The sequence below is a fragment of the Penaeus monodon genome, chromosome 18 (genome assembly GCF_015228065.2).
Source record: "Penaeus monodon isolate SGIC_2016 chromosome 18, NSTDA_Pmon_1, whole genome shotgun sequence".
Classification (NCBI taxonomy): Eukaryota; Metazoa; Arthropoda; class Malacostraca; order Decapoda; family Penaeidae; genus Penaeus; species Penaeus monodon.
This window is the reverse complement of record NC_051403.1, coordinates 1208186-1224462: the sequence shown is the minus strand read 5'-3', so window position 1 is coordinate 1224462 and position 16277 is coordinate 1208186.

Below are 16277 nucleotides of genomic sequence, written 5' to 3'. Positions count from 1 at the left end.
AACATGACGCAACTGGCTGTGAGCCGGCGCAAGACTGTCTCCTGTGAACCTCGTGTGTGCCTTGTGACCTGATATAATTTGTGTTGCCCTGTTATAAGCTGTATCGTGCAGTGTGACATGCTGGTGTCCCCCCTGTATTGTGCCTATAGAAAAGTGTATGGGTAAATAACTTGTGTAAATAAAGGAAAGACTGTCATTTTGTGTTTATTTCGTGCCCTGCCTCGCCACTTGGCGTTTCCCCTCGTAGTGTTTTGGGACGCTGTTGTGCTCGGTGCCTCTTGGAGCTGTTCAGTGTTCACGACCCTGTGAATAGCACGCCGTCTGCCTAGCCTGCCTTGTGTTGGTGGCAGAGAGACGAGGCGGTCGACGTAACAATATGTATATACACACGTATATATATATATATATATATATATATATATATATATATATATATATATATATATTTATTTATTTATTTATTATGTATATATATCTTCATATATATCTTTAACTTATGTGTGTACATATATATATATATATATATATATATATATATATATATATATATATATATATATATATATATATATATATATATATATATATATTGTATTGAAGTTCAGTGTACTTTCCCAGATTGGGTCCACAGCCATGTCCGCTCTCATTGGACAGCGGGCTCCCCTCGTTTCCTGCGAGTTTACATAGCGCTCGTGTACTTTAGCCGCAGAACCCGAAACGAGATCAGCATTCTCCGATCCTCCAATAGAAATAGACAACAACAGCAGCACCACAAGGACTGCCCAGTCCTTAGCCGACTGGGGAGCCTGCCGGCTCCCCCGTTGATCCCCGACCTCATCTTCTGCACCCAGCCATACCAGATGCGCATCCATCCATCTACTATATATATATATATATATATATATATATATATATATACAGATATATATATATATATATATATATATATATATATATATATATATATTTATATGTGTGTGTGAGTGTGTGTATACATATATATATGTACACACACACACACACACACACACACACACACACACACACATATATATATATATATATATATATATATATATATATATTGGGAATAAAGATTCATGATTCAACTTGATTTGGAATTAGTAAGAAAAATTATTAGATTCTCGAAGCAAATTACTCGATTTTATTCATGAGAGCAACGTGTAAGTATTTGCTGTATCCTTTATCCTAGCCAATTAAGAGGTAGGAAATGTGTATTTTAGTTTGTATATTCTAAACATGAGTTACGAATGTAACAAATTATTTTTGCAAATCTCCGCGAATGTCAATAACCACACCCAATTAAAGATTAACTTGGCTTACTGTGCGTCTGTGCCAGTATTTTATATAAGCACTCTTATATAACTCTTAAAAAAAATGTATTTCACGACTCATTTATAGTTGCAGGTGCTTTAGTAGATTACATTAATGTCTTTGTTCCTTTTTACATGTAGGAAATATTGCATACATATTGGATGATTATAGTGAACTTATTATTTTATTAAATCACAAGGAAACGCATTTTAAATCCAAGGAATAGTAGTATGCTCATAGAAAGAATTTCAAATTATTCTACTCACCTTAACAGAGTGTTGTTTCTTGCTATACGTTATGTTGTGATAAGATTAAAATATACAAATAGTAGTAGTACTGTTACAGATACTGATATATCTATGACTTATTTACCTCTACTACTACTACTGTTACTTCTATTACTACTACTGCTACTACTACTTCTACTGCTAATAATAGTAATCGTACTGTACTACTACTAAACTACTTCTACAGCTACTCCTGATACTACTACCATCACTAATAGTGCTATTACTGCTACTACTACTATTATTGCTACTACTTTTACTATTACTATTTATAATATGACTGCCACTGCTACTAGAACATACGATACTAATGATAATGAAATAAGAATTAAGAATAATTAATATAGTTATAGATATAATTATGATACTAATTTTTAAATAATAATGGTGCAGATGATAAGTCCAATATGTGAAGCTTAGCCTCGCCCAGGTTATGCCCATGAGGGGAGTCCGGCCTGTGTCGACTAATGCCGACTCAATCACGTGTGTCAGCTGGTGCTGACTCGGCTGAACCTAGTCCTTACCCGCCGTGGTGCCCAGCCACTGCAGTAACCTCCAGGCTACACCCTCCTAACGGAAGCCGCCTTGCCGCGGTGGAGGGGCTTGAGGTTCCAATGATCTGGTGAGCCGGACCAGAGGGCTACCCATACTGGAGGGGTCACCAGTGAGGGATGAGACAAAATGGCTTCCTGGTGCACCAAGGCCTATGAGAAGGGATGGTGCACCCATCTCTGGTTCATTCCATCTTGGACCAGGGAGAGCTCTCCCACGTGTGTTTGCCGTGTGTGGCATCCCGTATTACTAGGAGACAGCAGTCCTGGAGGTTGATCGATGCTGCACGCTGCGCCCTGCGACCCCTTTGGTCCTTTATTCTGGTTAGACAGGTGTGTTGATCAAGGCCCGGCAAGTCAATCGGCTGGTCAAATATGGCTAGGGTCAAGCAGACACTGTTCAGTCGGCAGTGCATAGGTCCTGCGACTGCTATCAGTACCCCTGTGGTTGTTGGGAGATTTTGAGCCCCAACTATAGCTACCCATTGTTGGACTCCATGGTGGGTGGGGGGTTGAGTAAATGAAGAATTCTAATTTGTATGAGTACTACATATTTACAAAGATCTAGCTCTCTCCCTGACGACCTACGCAATCCCCCAACCATTCCCTCTGGAACATCACATGTTGTCACTTTGAAAAGTGAAAGAATGGGAATCGTAATGGTTCCTGGGCTCCCAAACCAGGTAAGAAGGGGGAAAGTCCTCCTCAATCCACTAAGGAAATCTTACCTGGTAAATTTCATATAGTAAGTACCTAGTAGTGAAGACCATTGATGGTGTATCAATCATGGATCTTGATATTTTTAAAGTACACCAGAAAATAGTTGAAGTATGTCAACGTGATCCTCGCATCACCCCACAGCGAGATGGTAGCCTGATAGTTGAGATTTCGTCACCAGACGAGAGTCGCTGTCTGTGTGTGATATGCTCTCCTCACAAAACCCTCAATCAGTGTAAGGGAATTGTCTTTTCCCGAGACCTGATGAGGTATTCTGAGGAGAAACTGTTAGAGGAACTAGAGAATTTTAATGTAGTGGCAGTAAAATGTTTTAAGAAGAAAGTTGATGGTATAGAACAGTCGACACCAGCTCTTCTTCTAACTTTTAACACAGTTAAGTTAGCATGATACCACTTTAAGGTAAAGCCATATGTGCCCAACCCTATGTGGTGCTTCCACTGCCACGGTTATGGGCATGGAGGCAACTCTTGTCCTTTTAAAGAGAATGGACAACCAAGAGTACGTGTAAAGTGTGGTACAACAGGTCATCAAGGAGATGACAACTAACCAGGTCCAATATGCTGTTACCACTGCAAAGAAGCTCATGAAGCTTCTTCAAAGCAATGTAAAAGGTACAAAATTTGAAAAGGAAGTATTAGTAATAAGGAGCAAAGAGAGAGTTAGTTTTCCAGAGGCAAAGCAACGTGCCCTTGTGCTGTTTGCATAGCAAGGTACGTCCTTTGCTTCAGTACTAGTCCATCCTCCTTCCTACCAACCCTTGCCCTCCAATACTTCTTACAGCACACACTCTGCCATTTCCTTTAAACCTCAGTCCCAAATTGCAGACACTGCCTCTGATGAGTTGTTCCACCAGAAACGGAGTAGGAGTGAGGGGTCTATTGAGGAGACTCCTCCCCCCAAAGTAAGGTCTTTGGAGCCATCATTTAAGGCTCCAGAGGCCTCAACGATGACAGCTCCAGCTGCCACCACATCCACAGGGGCCTCTGCTGCTAGGCAGAATGCCCCTGAAGTAAAGGCTCAGGTCCATTCTTTGCCTTGGCAAAAAAATCCTGAACCTGTCCAAGGGAAACCTGTGGAAATTAGTTCCACAGGTAAACAACCATTAAAAAGGTACTCCCAGGATCCTGGAAAGGGACAGCCTAAAGGTGTGGGGCAAACCTTGACCACAGGTGCTGCCAAACACCTTATGAAGAAATAATCTAAAGAACTGGATACCCTAATCCAATGGAACTGTCAGGGAATTCATGCAAAAATCTGATAGCTTCATGTAACCCAGTTTGTGTATGCCTACAAGAGATTATGACCAGGAAAAATAGTCAGATTTCCCTAAGAGGATTCCAAGTTCAAGCCCATTATGGGACCTTTGACAATGTACCTCATGGAGGAGTAGCAGTAATGGTATGTCAAGATATTCCAGGCCATCCACCTGCAGACAACACTGCAGGTGAAGGCTGTGAGAATAGGCTTGACACGACCTTACACTGTTGCATCCATCTACCTTCCTCCACATAATCTGAACATTAATGAATTGAAAGATCTACTTGGGCAGTTGCCACTCCATGTCTACTCTTGGGAGATTTCAATGGTCGGCATCACCTCTGGCGAGACACTTTGTGCAACCCTCATGGAAGGGCACTGGAGTCCTTGTTCTTAAGAGTAGATGCTGTTTACTGAACAGTGACACTTCCACACATTTTCAAATTCAAACTGGGTCATTCTCCAATGTAGTCCTATCAATAGGCTCACCTAATTCACAGTTGAACTTCACTTGGCAGGTCATGGAAGACTTACATGGAAGCGACCACTTTCCAATAATTTTGCAGGAGGTGACTGGTATTCCAGTCAATGGAGTGCAGAGATGGCGACTTGAACATGCAGGCTGGAATCTTTTCAGATCAGCTGGAGTATTGCAAGGATCTGTGAATGATTTCCAGTGTATTCAAGATGCTGTTAGTCACCTCACATCACGAATTCACCTTGCAGCAGAAGCATCCATTCCCAAAAGTAGCGGCCATTACCATCGACCTCCAGTACAATGGTGGTCTGATGAATGCCAACAAGCTGTCAGAGTAAGAAAAGCTGCATTAAGGCAGTTAAAACGACGCCCCAGCATTGTAACCTTGATCAATTACAAAAAGACCTGAGCCAAGGCCAGGCGCGTGCTAAAGGAGGCTAGACGGACGTCGTGGAGACAGTGTTTCCTTGATTAATTCTGGGACCCCCTTAGCATGGGTATGGGGCAAGGTGTGTAAGATCACTGGAAAGACCACATCACTGTCACAACCTGCTCTGAAGATAGATGGCATAATCATCACAGACAAAAAAAGATGTTGCAAATGAGCTAGCTAAATCCATGGCAGAGATCTCCCCTGGAGCATCTTACACTGCTCGATTCTCCACTCTTCGGGCTGAACTTGAACAACACCCAGTGTCGTTCTTCAGTAGGACTGCAGCAGAACTTCCATACAACTTGCCATTTTTGCGCAGGGAGATGGACTCTGCTTTGCAGCTCTGTCATAAGACTTCCCCAGGAAGTGACGATATTCCATACCAAATGATATCTCACTTACCAGAGAGCTCCCAGAAGTTCCTGTTAGACCTATTCAATAGGATCTATAGGGAGGGCACAGTGCCATCCAGATGGAGAAAAGCTATAATCATTCCTGTTCCTAAACCTGGCAAAGATACTTCCACACCAGAAAATTACAGACCAATTTCCCTCACCAGCTGCATCTGCAAGCTGATGGAGAAAATGGTCAACTTCAGGTTGACATGGCTGCTAGAAAAAGAAAACGTGTTGAGATCGACCACAGATGCACTTGTGGGGATGGAAACTGCTATACAGAATTCACTTGCACAGCGACGTCACACGATAGCAGTCTTCTTTGACCTTGAAAAGGCTTACGATACCACTTGGAAGCATGGCATACTCTTGAAGCTATATGACACTGGTTTAAGAGGAGCATTACCTACCTTCATACAAAGCTTCCTTGCTAACAGGAAGTTTAGAGTTCGGGTAGGAAACAGTTTCTCTAACCTGGAAGATCAGCTGGAAGGGGTGTGATCCAGTTTGCCATTGCTATAAATGACATTGTAAAGGTTGTTCCAAGTGCTGTCTCACGTAATCTGTATGTGGATGACTTTACACTGTACTGCTCAGGAGGAAGCTTACAAGATGTGCAAGGATACATGCAGACTGCAATAAATCAGGTTGTGGGCAACATATCATGGGTTTAAATTTTCTCCAAGCAAGACCATGGCTATATATTTCCACAAACAAGGAAAGTTCCATCCTTCCCTCTATTTAGGAGGAAACCCACTGCAATTTGTCCAAGAGGTGAAGTACTTGGGTCTAATTTTTTACTCAAGACTTACATGGGTGCCTTACATCAAAAATTTAAAAGTGAAAGCTACAAAAGCACTTAGTATTTTGCGGGTTGTTTCACATCTATCTTGGGGTGCAGACCACACAACGCTTCTGCGGCTTTACCGAGCGCTTATTCATTTTTTTTTTTTTTTTATGTGAGGCTAATTCATCTGCAACTCCCACTGTTCTCCGGATGTTGGACTCAGTTCACAATGAAGCTCTCTGAATCTGTACTGGGGTTTCAGGTCTTCACCTGTGGAGTCCCTGTATGTGGAGAACCACCTCTTTCATTACACTGGGACTACATGAACCTGATTTACTACATGAGACTACAAAGGATTCCGGGATCTCCTACATCCAGACTGGTTTTCAACCCCCTTGAGGATAGCCGATCCTATGGTAGGAGAATGAGGAATCTTGTAGAAGATCTTAATTTAATCTAACCAAAGTTCTGGCTGTTGGAATTCCCCAATTCCCCCCTTGGACTAATCAAGTTGAGATGGATTTGGTCGGAATTGGGAAAGGGGAGAGATCCGGAGCAGGACTCAGAGAGAGATTTCTTCAGCATATTTCAAAGTACCAAGGATGCAATATATACAGATGGTTCAAAGTCTGAAAATGGTGTGGGCTTTGCAGCAGTGAGCAGAAAGAAGACTGCATCTGGTAGTCTTTCTCTGGCAGCCTCGATCTTCACTACTGAGTTACATGCCATCCTTGCAGCATTTAAGATGACTAGAGATCTTACGAACCATTCTATTGTGATATATTCCGACTCTTGTAGTGCCTTGTAAGCAATCAAGAGCTTAAACTCATCGCATCCAGTAGTAAGGGAGGTTCAAGATTGGCTTGCACTGATGTCAACACATAAAAAGATAACTCTATGTTAAGTGCCAGCACATGTTGGTATCAGTGGAAATGAACAAGCTGATCAGAAGGCCAAGGCAGCTGCCGCTCAGCCTTGTGATGCTCGATTTCCTCTCCCACACACCGACCTGAAACCCAGTATCAGGAGTTGTCTTCTTGATAAATGGAAGGAACAATGGAGACATACCTCCAGAAACAAACTGCGAGAGATTAGAGATGACCTTGGCAGTTGGGTGACTAGCATCCATCCCATCGGAATTGATTGATTGATTGATAATGTTTATTTAGCCAATATACATAAAAACAGTTTGACATACACAAAATAAAACTAGAATGGCTGAGCCTCCTGAGAACACAAGTTCTCTTAAGGAGGCACCTTATTATAAGGGAATTAATGTGTATTTAAATCGTTACACTCAGTCATTCCACTTGCAGGTGGATTGGAGACGATAACAGTAAAAAAGATAAAAATATACAATATGCTAAATATAACAAAGGACAGACTAGTAGGTCGGACTAAGTTGTAATAAAAGGATAATTTTATTTATAAAGAAATAAACACTAAAATTATATATTGCACAAGTTTATATCTATATATACACAACAACATAATACACTACATCATAACAATACATACTTACGTGTGCTGCTGCTTGAGATTGCGAAGTCCGGCTCGCGGGCTTTCATAGCCGCTGTGTAGCTTTTATGGCGTCTCATTGTGTGACACTCGGTGTACGGCGGTGGATTGCCAGCAGTTCAGCTCCCCGCTCGGGCCTTGTGATGCTCTTTTTCCTTTCCCAACAAAACCGGCCCTAAAACCTAGCATAAGGAGTTGTTTCGTAAAAAAAATGGAGGAACAAGGGGGCCATACTTCCAAAAAACAAACGGCGAGAGTTTAGAGATAAACCTTGGCAGTTGGGTGACTAGCATCCCCCAAACCCAAAAAGGGGAAGTTGCTTTAACAAGACTAAAAAATGGGCACAAAAGACGGGACCCCCAGGGGCCGGGGAGGGCTAAAAGTGAAGCCCCTTTGTAAAGGATGCCAAGAGCTTTAAACGATCGCACATGTATTTGAAAGATGTGCAACTTTCTCAGACCAAAGAGTTTTGTACTTTTTCCCCCCCTAAAACCCCGAAAAATGTATTGGCGGAGGATTGTGACATAGAGGGTCTTATTAGTTTCCTTAGGGGGGGACCGATATTTTCAAAAAAATTTTAAAATTTAGCATAAGTTTATGAAATGTTTTTAGCACTTAGAGATAATATTATGCTTGATTTTTAATTATTTATTGTTTTTGTAAGATTTTTATTGATAGATTTTTAAATTTTTAAAAACATTTTAATATTTCTTTTAAAACAAGGATTCGCCGCTAAGACCTTAGCTATTGATGGGCAGATAATTATAAAAACCCAATTTCAACCCAATCCAGGGGGAAAATTTTCAACTTTCGGGGCGGGGGCGGGGTGCGAACTCCCGCCCCCTGGGATGAGAGGGGCCCAAAATTACCACTTACTACCCCGGAAAGGCTGAAAATCTCGCTTGCTTGCTTGCTTGAGTTTTGCAAAGGGTTCTGGCTTGGGGCCCCCCCCGGGGCCCTTTCATTTAGGGCCCGGCCTGGTCAGCTTTTTATGGGTTTGTCTCATTTGGGGTTTGACATTTGGGGCCCTTACCTTTGGCGGGGGAAATTGCCAGCAGGCGTCCTGTAGCCGTGGGAAAGCATCTCGCACAATCTTTTTCCCACCCACGACGGCTGTGTTTTTTGGGGGTTTGTTTTGGGAATTGGGATGCACCCCCAAATTCTAAGTTTTTAAAAGTGGGGCGTTCGGCCGCCGCAATGCAGAAAAAACCTTCTTAACGTTCATGTTGTATGTCTGCCATGCACAGGGGAAACCCTAGGCCCCTTCTGTGAAAATGATTTCGGTACCTTGTTTTATTTCAGAGATCCCAGGGTTTCAAAAACCTGGGGCATCTGAGAACCGCTGGCCAGGGGGAGAATCTCTTTTCCCCTCTCTTTTGAAGCTGCAGGGGGAAGGAAGTGGCCATAAACCGTACACTTCCTTAAGAATTTTGGGCTCGATGTATTACATGGGATTAGGATGCATACCCCTGCCGTTTTCGGCTAATCTGTCAGCAAGCTCATTACCTCTGACCCCTTGTGGTGGGCCCCCTTTTATGATGATTTTCTCCCCCGTGAAAGGGAATACTCTGTCCCAGTGTGAGGATGGTAGTCAGAAGGTAGATATTGTCAGTGGGGGAGCGCTGTTTGAAGACAGTCGACAGCTCCTTTTTTGTTATGCCCACGGGGCCTTTCCCTCACGGGACATTTGGCTCAGGTTCCCATGATAGCAACTGCCTCGCCGGAAAGCGAGGAGGCTTTGTCTGTTCCCCTCTGGATTTTGGAAACCCCCTTTGCGCGAAGTCGGCCCCTTGCAGTGGGGGGAAAGGGGACGCCCGATCCATCCTTTAATATTTTCTGCTCCCCGGGGGGGTGAGGTTTTGGAAATTTTGACCCGGGGGTTTTCCCTGTTTTTAGGCTAGGCATACAATTTTGTTTTTTTTGCTTGCCGTCCCCATGCCCGAAAAATTTTTTGAGGTTTTTTCCCCCATGGGGGAGTTTCGAAAAAGTCGGGGTGGGGAGAGCCCTTTCCCCGGGCCCAGTAGGGGTTTTTTGAGCTGATGGCGTTTACACCCTAGCTGTGTGAGACACCCGGGAGTTTTTTGCAAAAAAAGCTCGTTATCTTTTTCTAGGCGTTGACTATTTTATGTTTTGGTTGTGTTCCTGGGACCCGGGATGACCTTTGATAAGAATTGGGCTGCCTTTAGACAATTCAGGGGCCAAAAGGGGAAAAGGTTTGTCTCCACTAGGAGGTTGAGGCCCTTTCGCCCCCCTTGGGGCCCCCAGAATGACCCTGGGGGCCTTTTTGGGATGTCCCCATTTGGCCCTTTTTATTTTTCTTAAGCCAATCAGAGCGAGGGGGGAATAGTCTACAAGGGGCCCCCCCCCGAACAGCATGTACATAGAATAATCTTATTATCTGTACGTTTGCGTTTCCACTCATTGCTCTCATAAACGGGAAAGATTTGGCCTTTGTTCGGAAAGCAGGGGGGGGGACCCCCTTGGGGAAGGGAAAGAGGGTGGGTTTCTACCTTCCCCCAAAGGTAGAGGTAGCCCAAAACCCCCAATCCAAGCCCAAATTCCCCTGGATTTTCAGACTTGTGCCTTGAACTCTCTGCCCCAGAGCCAGGGGTTTTGGGGATTTGGCTCCCAGAGATTTTTTTAGTCCTGTCCTGAAAACACCCTCGGATACCGGGCCCAGACAACCCTGGGCTTTTTTTAGGTAGTGTGGTCCATTTGGGATGATAGCAATATCATCTGCATGGATTTTATCTTGCACCCCACTGGAGGTTTATTTTGAGGATACAGGACATTAATGTTTTAAAAAAAGGGCTGGACTGAGAACCCCACCCTGTGGCTTTCCCATTCTCTAGTGGCATGGCTGTGATAGGGGGCCCTTTGGGAAATTTTGCTGGCTGTTCTATTCGTAAAGTATTTCACCTATCCAACCCAAAAAGGCTTACCTCTAAATACCTCGATTTGGATCGGGCTCCCCGAATGGCAAGGGGACTTGCCAATTCAAAACCCTTCCCCAGGTCAAGGAATACTACCACAGATGGGCCCCGTGTTTATTTTTTCCCCAAGAGCGTGGCTATGCTGTGCGCTCTGCTATGCCCTGGTAAAACCCTTTGGGGGTGTTCATGGGGGGGTTCCCTTTTTCCTTTGGACCCGGGTTTTCAGTACCATCCTCTCGGCCGTCTTGGCCGGGACAGTGGGGAGAGAGATGGGCGGTACTTCCCGGCTCCTTTGGTTTGGGGAGGGGGAAACTATGGAGCCCTCTTCCAGCTCGGGGGTTTAGAGTGGAAGTTTCCCAGGAATGCAAGCCCCCTACCAGCCCCAGGTGGGAATGAGGGGGGACGGGGAATCCCGTCAAAAGGCCCGGGGCTGTTTGCAAAGGGCTTTATATGCATCTCTTAGTTCCCTCAGAAAAAAAGAAACATCTGATTTATGGGGTTCGGCTCCCTTTTCCTCTGATGTGAGAAAGCCCTGCCCTGGTTGTAGGCGTTTTGTCTTCCATCAGTTCGGGGGAAGGGCTGTTGTACTTTTTCCCTCGCAGAGAAACTCTGCGCCATCTTTTGGCCTCGACTGGGGGTCGTGGTGGTGCATCTGGGGGTGGGTGGCTGGGGGCTCGCTTGACCCGTTGCCAAGCTCTGAGAGGGTTTTAAGGTGATCGAAGGACTCAAAACCATTGACCCAAACCTTTTCCTGCCTGACTCTGCTTGCATTTTCCCTTTGGGCATCCCTGACAGCCCCCCTTAGGGGGGCTGGGTTTGGGGGGGGTTCTTTCCCTTTTGGGAAATGTTTTCGGAATTTTTACCCGGTGGTTGACCTCCAATCTCGTCTTTTGAAGTCCCAGGCGCCTTTGACCTTAGCCCCGGGCCGAGTTTTGGGGAAAGGTTTCAGGGGGCGGGCCTCATCAAATGGCACCCCCAACATTATCTTTGGTGGGTTAAATTGTTTCTCAAAAACAGGGGGCCCAAAGGCCCCTCTGAACCCCTGCCTTTTGGCCTTGTCTGTTTTCCATCTTGGATTCGGTGGGGTATTTCGGGGGGCCCCACAAATCCATGGGGTTTTTATAGTGCCAAATGGTCACTAGTGACGGTCTCATCGCACGCCACCCAAACCCCTTTTCCAACCGGGTTTCGCAGTGGCCAGGGTGAGGTCTGGGGACCCCCCCTCTAAAATTTGGCGTTGGTGGGGGTGTTGAGGGAAGCGATCTCGGGGAATGTCCAAGCACGTTGGTTTATGTGATGGCCACCCGCATCCGGTGCCCTGCGGGGAGCCAGGAGGGGTGGTGTGTTTTGAAGTCTCCCCCTATGATTACTCGGTCGTTCCCTGGGGAAGCAAAACGGCTGTCTAAGCTACTACAAATGTGGCCTTTCTATACAATTGTACAATTTCAGGGGGCCCCCCGGGCCCGCGAAACTCGACGGCCCAAAAGATTCAACATCTTCAAAGTGCGGTGCAAACGGTATTTCGGGGAAATTTTTTGCTTTTACCCGGGTCACAGGCCCCCTTTTTCCATTGAATGTGGGAGTGGGGAGACCCCGATACCCGGAGAAGCGAAAGGTTCCGCTGATATTTTTCTCCTGGGGGCAGGGCGATGGCAAAGCCCCCTTTATCGCACTATTGCGTGGAGGATGGACTCCCCCGAGGGGAAAACCCCAGATTTTTTACTGCGAATTTCTTTCCATGAGTAAAAAATTTTAATTTATAGTTTCATAGAGACATGTCGTATTTGGATTGGGCAGTTGGAGTTGACAACTCCCTTGTGAGATCCCCACGCTTGAGGGGTCTCCTTGGCTGCGGCTATCCCCGGGTTCACTGGGGGGTGGAGAGCCTTTGTAGCTCTGATTGAAGGTTTGGGTTTTTTTTGGCCAGGCTGTTTTGTGCAAAGGTGGGGCCCTTTCCTGGGCAGGGTCAGCTTGTTTGATTTAGTTTGTGGACTGGGAAACCGCCCGGCTAGCTCGGCCTGTGAGGGCAAAAGCCTGGGTTTTAAGGGGGGGGGGAGTCTCGACCTGGGGTGAGGGAGGGGGGGGGGGATTTGGGGGGGCCTGGGGGTTTTGGGGCCCCTCCATCTTCCTTTCCCTTTTCGCTTGGGGAAAGCTGTTTCAATGTCCCTCATGGCGATCCGACTAAACCCTTTTCTGCCTTTTTTCCTTTGGGCCCGGGCAAGGATGCTGCCATGCTGTGACTACAGCAGTGATCAGGGTCGGGCCTGTCCCCCTCACGAAGAGCTGTTTCGGATCTGGGGAGGACCCTTTTGGTGCTGTTGGAAAATTTTTTCCTGTGGTTCCTCTGCCTTTTTTTATTGGGGGAACCCCCGGTGGGGGGAGCTTCCTTCCTTTGGAGGTCGGGGAAACCTTTTCGTTTTTTTTCCTCCCCAGATGTAGGTGCCTGGGGGCAGGAACAAAGTCTGGGGCGCTTCTTAGCAACCTCTTGCCGTTTTAGGGCAGCCTCTTTCCTGACAGAGCAAGCCAGGCTTTCCCGGCGTGATGCCCCTTGGCACAGTTTGGACATTTGGGGTTGTGTCCCCTTTTTTTCTTCTTTTATGCCTTGAAAACCCCCCTCGGTGTTGTGTGCCTTCTACAGACACCCCATTTTTGGGTTGGCCTGTGCAGTTAGCCTGTGTTGTCCGTACCCGGAAATTTAAACACCGGGAAATGGGTTTAGGCACATAAAGTATGTAAAGGATAGGACCCCAGGTTTCCCCGATCAAGGGTAAGCCCTTTGGGTACCTTTTTATGGTTTCCAGGACTTTCCTGGTTGGAGTTTTTCCCCCTTTGACAATCGGGGAAACCTCCAAAAGACTTTTGGGTTTTGATGCGATCACCTCCCCCATCGTAAGAGATGAGAAGCCCAAATAGGGACCCTCTTTACCCTCTTTTCCCCGGGGGTTTAGTGGCGAGAGACTCAAATTTTCCCCCCCATCTTTTAGCTCCTTTGTTTTCCCGAAGGAAACAAAGGGGGGGGGGCCTGATTTTGGGAAAGATGATCTCGGGAACCCCGGGTCGACAACCGGGTTTTTTGGGGGGGGTTTTCCAAAAGCCCGACCATTTTGGAAAACATTGTCGAAACTTGGGGTTTTAGGGGACCTTAAACGGGGGGAAAAAGCCTTGGGGGTCCAGATCTCCATCAGAGTCGGTCTCCGGGCCCCGGGGCGTTTCGGTCCCCCCTTTCGGCTTTGGGGGTTTCTCGTGGGGGGGACCAGCTGTTTTTGGGAGGGTTTAGCTGGTACTTTCCCGAATTTAGTCAGTGGGTCTTGAGGGGTGTCAGAGGCCTTCTTCTGGGTGCTGGCCTGGAGGGGCCAGCCGAGGGTCCATCTGTTGGACAATTTTTTTGGGGGACAGAATGTTCTTACATGCTTTTTTGTCTTGTCCACCATCTTTGGGAGCAGGCATGACAGTTCATCCTTTTGCTCGGGGTTTTCTTTTCCACCCGGAGGCAATTTTATGGGTTCAGGGTGGGCCTGGTCTGGGCCTTGGGAAAGGGTCGTCAAAAATTGTCGTCGTCGTGGGGGAAATTTTTTGTTTTTTTCCCCTATACTGGCAGTGCTTCATCCACTCACGCCCCCCCCACCACGGGGTCCAACAAAAGGGGAAACTGAGGTTAGAACCCAAAATTAACAGAAAAAGGGGTTTGGGAGTGGTACGACGGGCGGTGTGGGGGACCAAAAGGCAGCATGACTGCCCTTTACCCTAGCCTCCCGAGGGAGACCAGCCAATTGACCCGAAAAAAACCCGGGGCCCGCCAGAATAGAGGGGGCCAAAAAGGCGTGTTTCTAGGGCCCCAGGGCGTACTTTGTGCACGGCAATTTCCCCAACCTCCCGGACTTCCCCTCTCCCAGCCCCAAAAAGGATGCACGCACGGCAAAAAACGTGGGAGGTGTCTACATCTGGGGGTATCCCCGAGGGGATGCCCCTTTCCCCTACAGGGGCATCATTGATGGGAAAAACTTTGCTCCCCCCTCAGTAAGGAAGGGGGCTTTTTTCACTTTTTCCCGGGGATTTTTTCTCCATTCAGAGAGGGCCTGTACCCCTTTTTTAAAGTGAAAAACCCCCTTTTTTCTGAAACGCCCAAAGGGGTTTTTTTCACCCCATTTAGAAAGAGGGGGGCCTGCAACCCGTTTCCCGTCAGTTTCCCTTTATCCCCCTGAAAAAAAGCCCGGGCCCCAGACTGTTTTTTCCCCGTGAGGGGGGAGAAGCTAAAATTTTTCCCGGTTTGGGTTTCCCATGGCAGGGACGGGTTTTTAAGGGGAAACCCTCTTCTCTTAAAAAAACCCAAAGGGGTGTTTTAAACCCCAGTGAGAGAAAGGGGGGGCTTGTACCTTTTCCCGTAAAACTCCTTCATCCCTCGGGAAAAAAGCCAACCACAGAATGTTTTCATCACAGGAGGGGGAGAAGCTAATTTTTTTCCCGGAAATTTTTATGGCAGGGGGTTTTTTAAAATGAATCCCTCTTTCTCTGAAACACCCAAAAGGGTGTTTCACCTCAGTGAGAGAAGAGGGACCTGTACCCGTTTCCCGTAAGTTCCTTATCCCCCTTTAAGAGCCAAACCCCAGGGCTATTTCATCACAGGAGGGAGGAAACTAAAATTTTTTCCCGGTACTTCCATCAAGGACGGGAACTTAGTGCTGCTAGCGGCAGCTATTTTGGGCAGAACCCGGGTGAAGGCCCGACAAAGGGGGGGTCCCACCTGCCTATGCCCCATTTCCCCAAAGGAAAAAGAGTGGCGTCACAGAAGGGGCTGCCAGACCCTTTCCCTAGCAGAAGAATGGGAACTCTATTTCACACCTTAAACAGGCCCCGCAAGGCCCCCCCCGCAACCCCCCCCCCTGCGGGAGGTAAAGGTCTGCCCACGTCCGAGCACGCGCCCGAAGATGGGGTTCAGTTCACCAGAAGATGTGCACAGAGTTATCCTAATGCCGAAAATTCGTATAGGAAAGAGTAGGCTAGGAGGGCACGAAGCTACATGCAAGCACATAGCATCGTGGCAACAAACAATGGGGGGCGCGTCACCGTCCGGTAACGAGTAAGAGCCGAGGCCGAAATTGCATGGGACCGGGCGCGGTACATCTCTTTAATCCGCCCATGCAAAAGCCACACGACCGAGAGGTCATGGTGACTTTCTTGGCGTTGCTCGGCTCGGCTCCACCCGCTGCGCCCCGTCCGCCACCCTTGGCGGAACCGCTCCTCCCTTCTCTCTGAATCATCCAAGTAAGGACCGATTCACCGCAGGGAGAGAGGGGAGGAGAGGAGAGGAGAGGTCCTTCTTCTTCAGCTGCTCGATGTCCACTGTAAGCATAAGCATAAGCATAAACAATGAAGTAAAGAGGTGAAGAAATCGAAGGGCGGGAGGGGGGAAGGTAAAGTGGTGAAATTTAAGGAAGTTAGAGATTGGAAAAGTAGGGGGGCGAAAACCCCTTGCATAGTAAATATATTAAATTTATATTTCTCTTTCATGTCTGGAGTTTCGAAGGGGGGGGAGGTAAGTGATTGATCTATTTCTATGCTATTGGC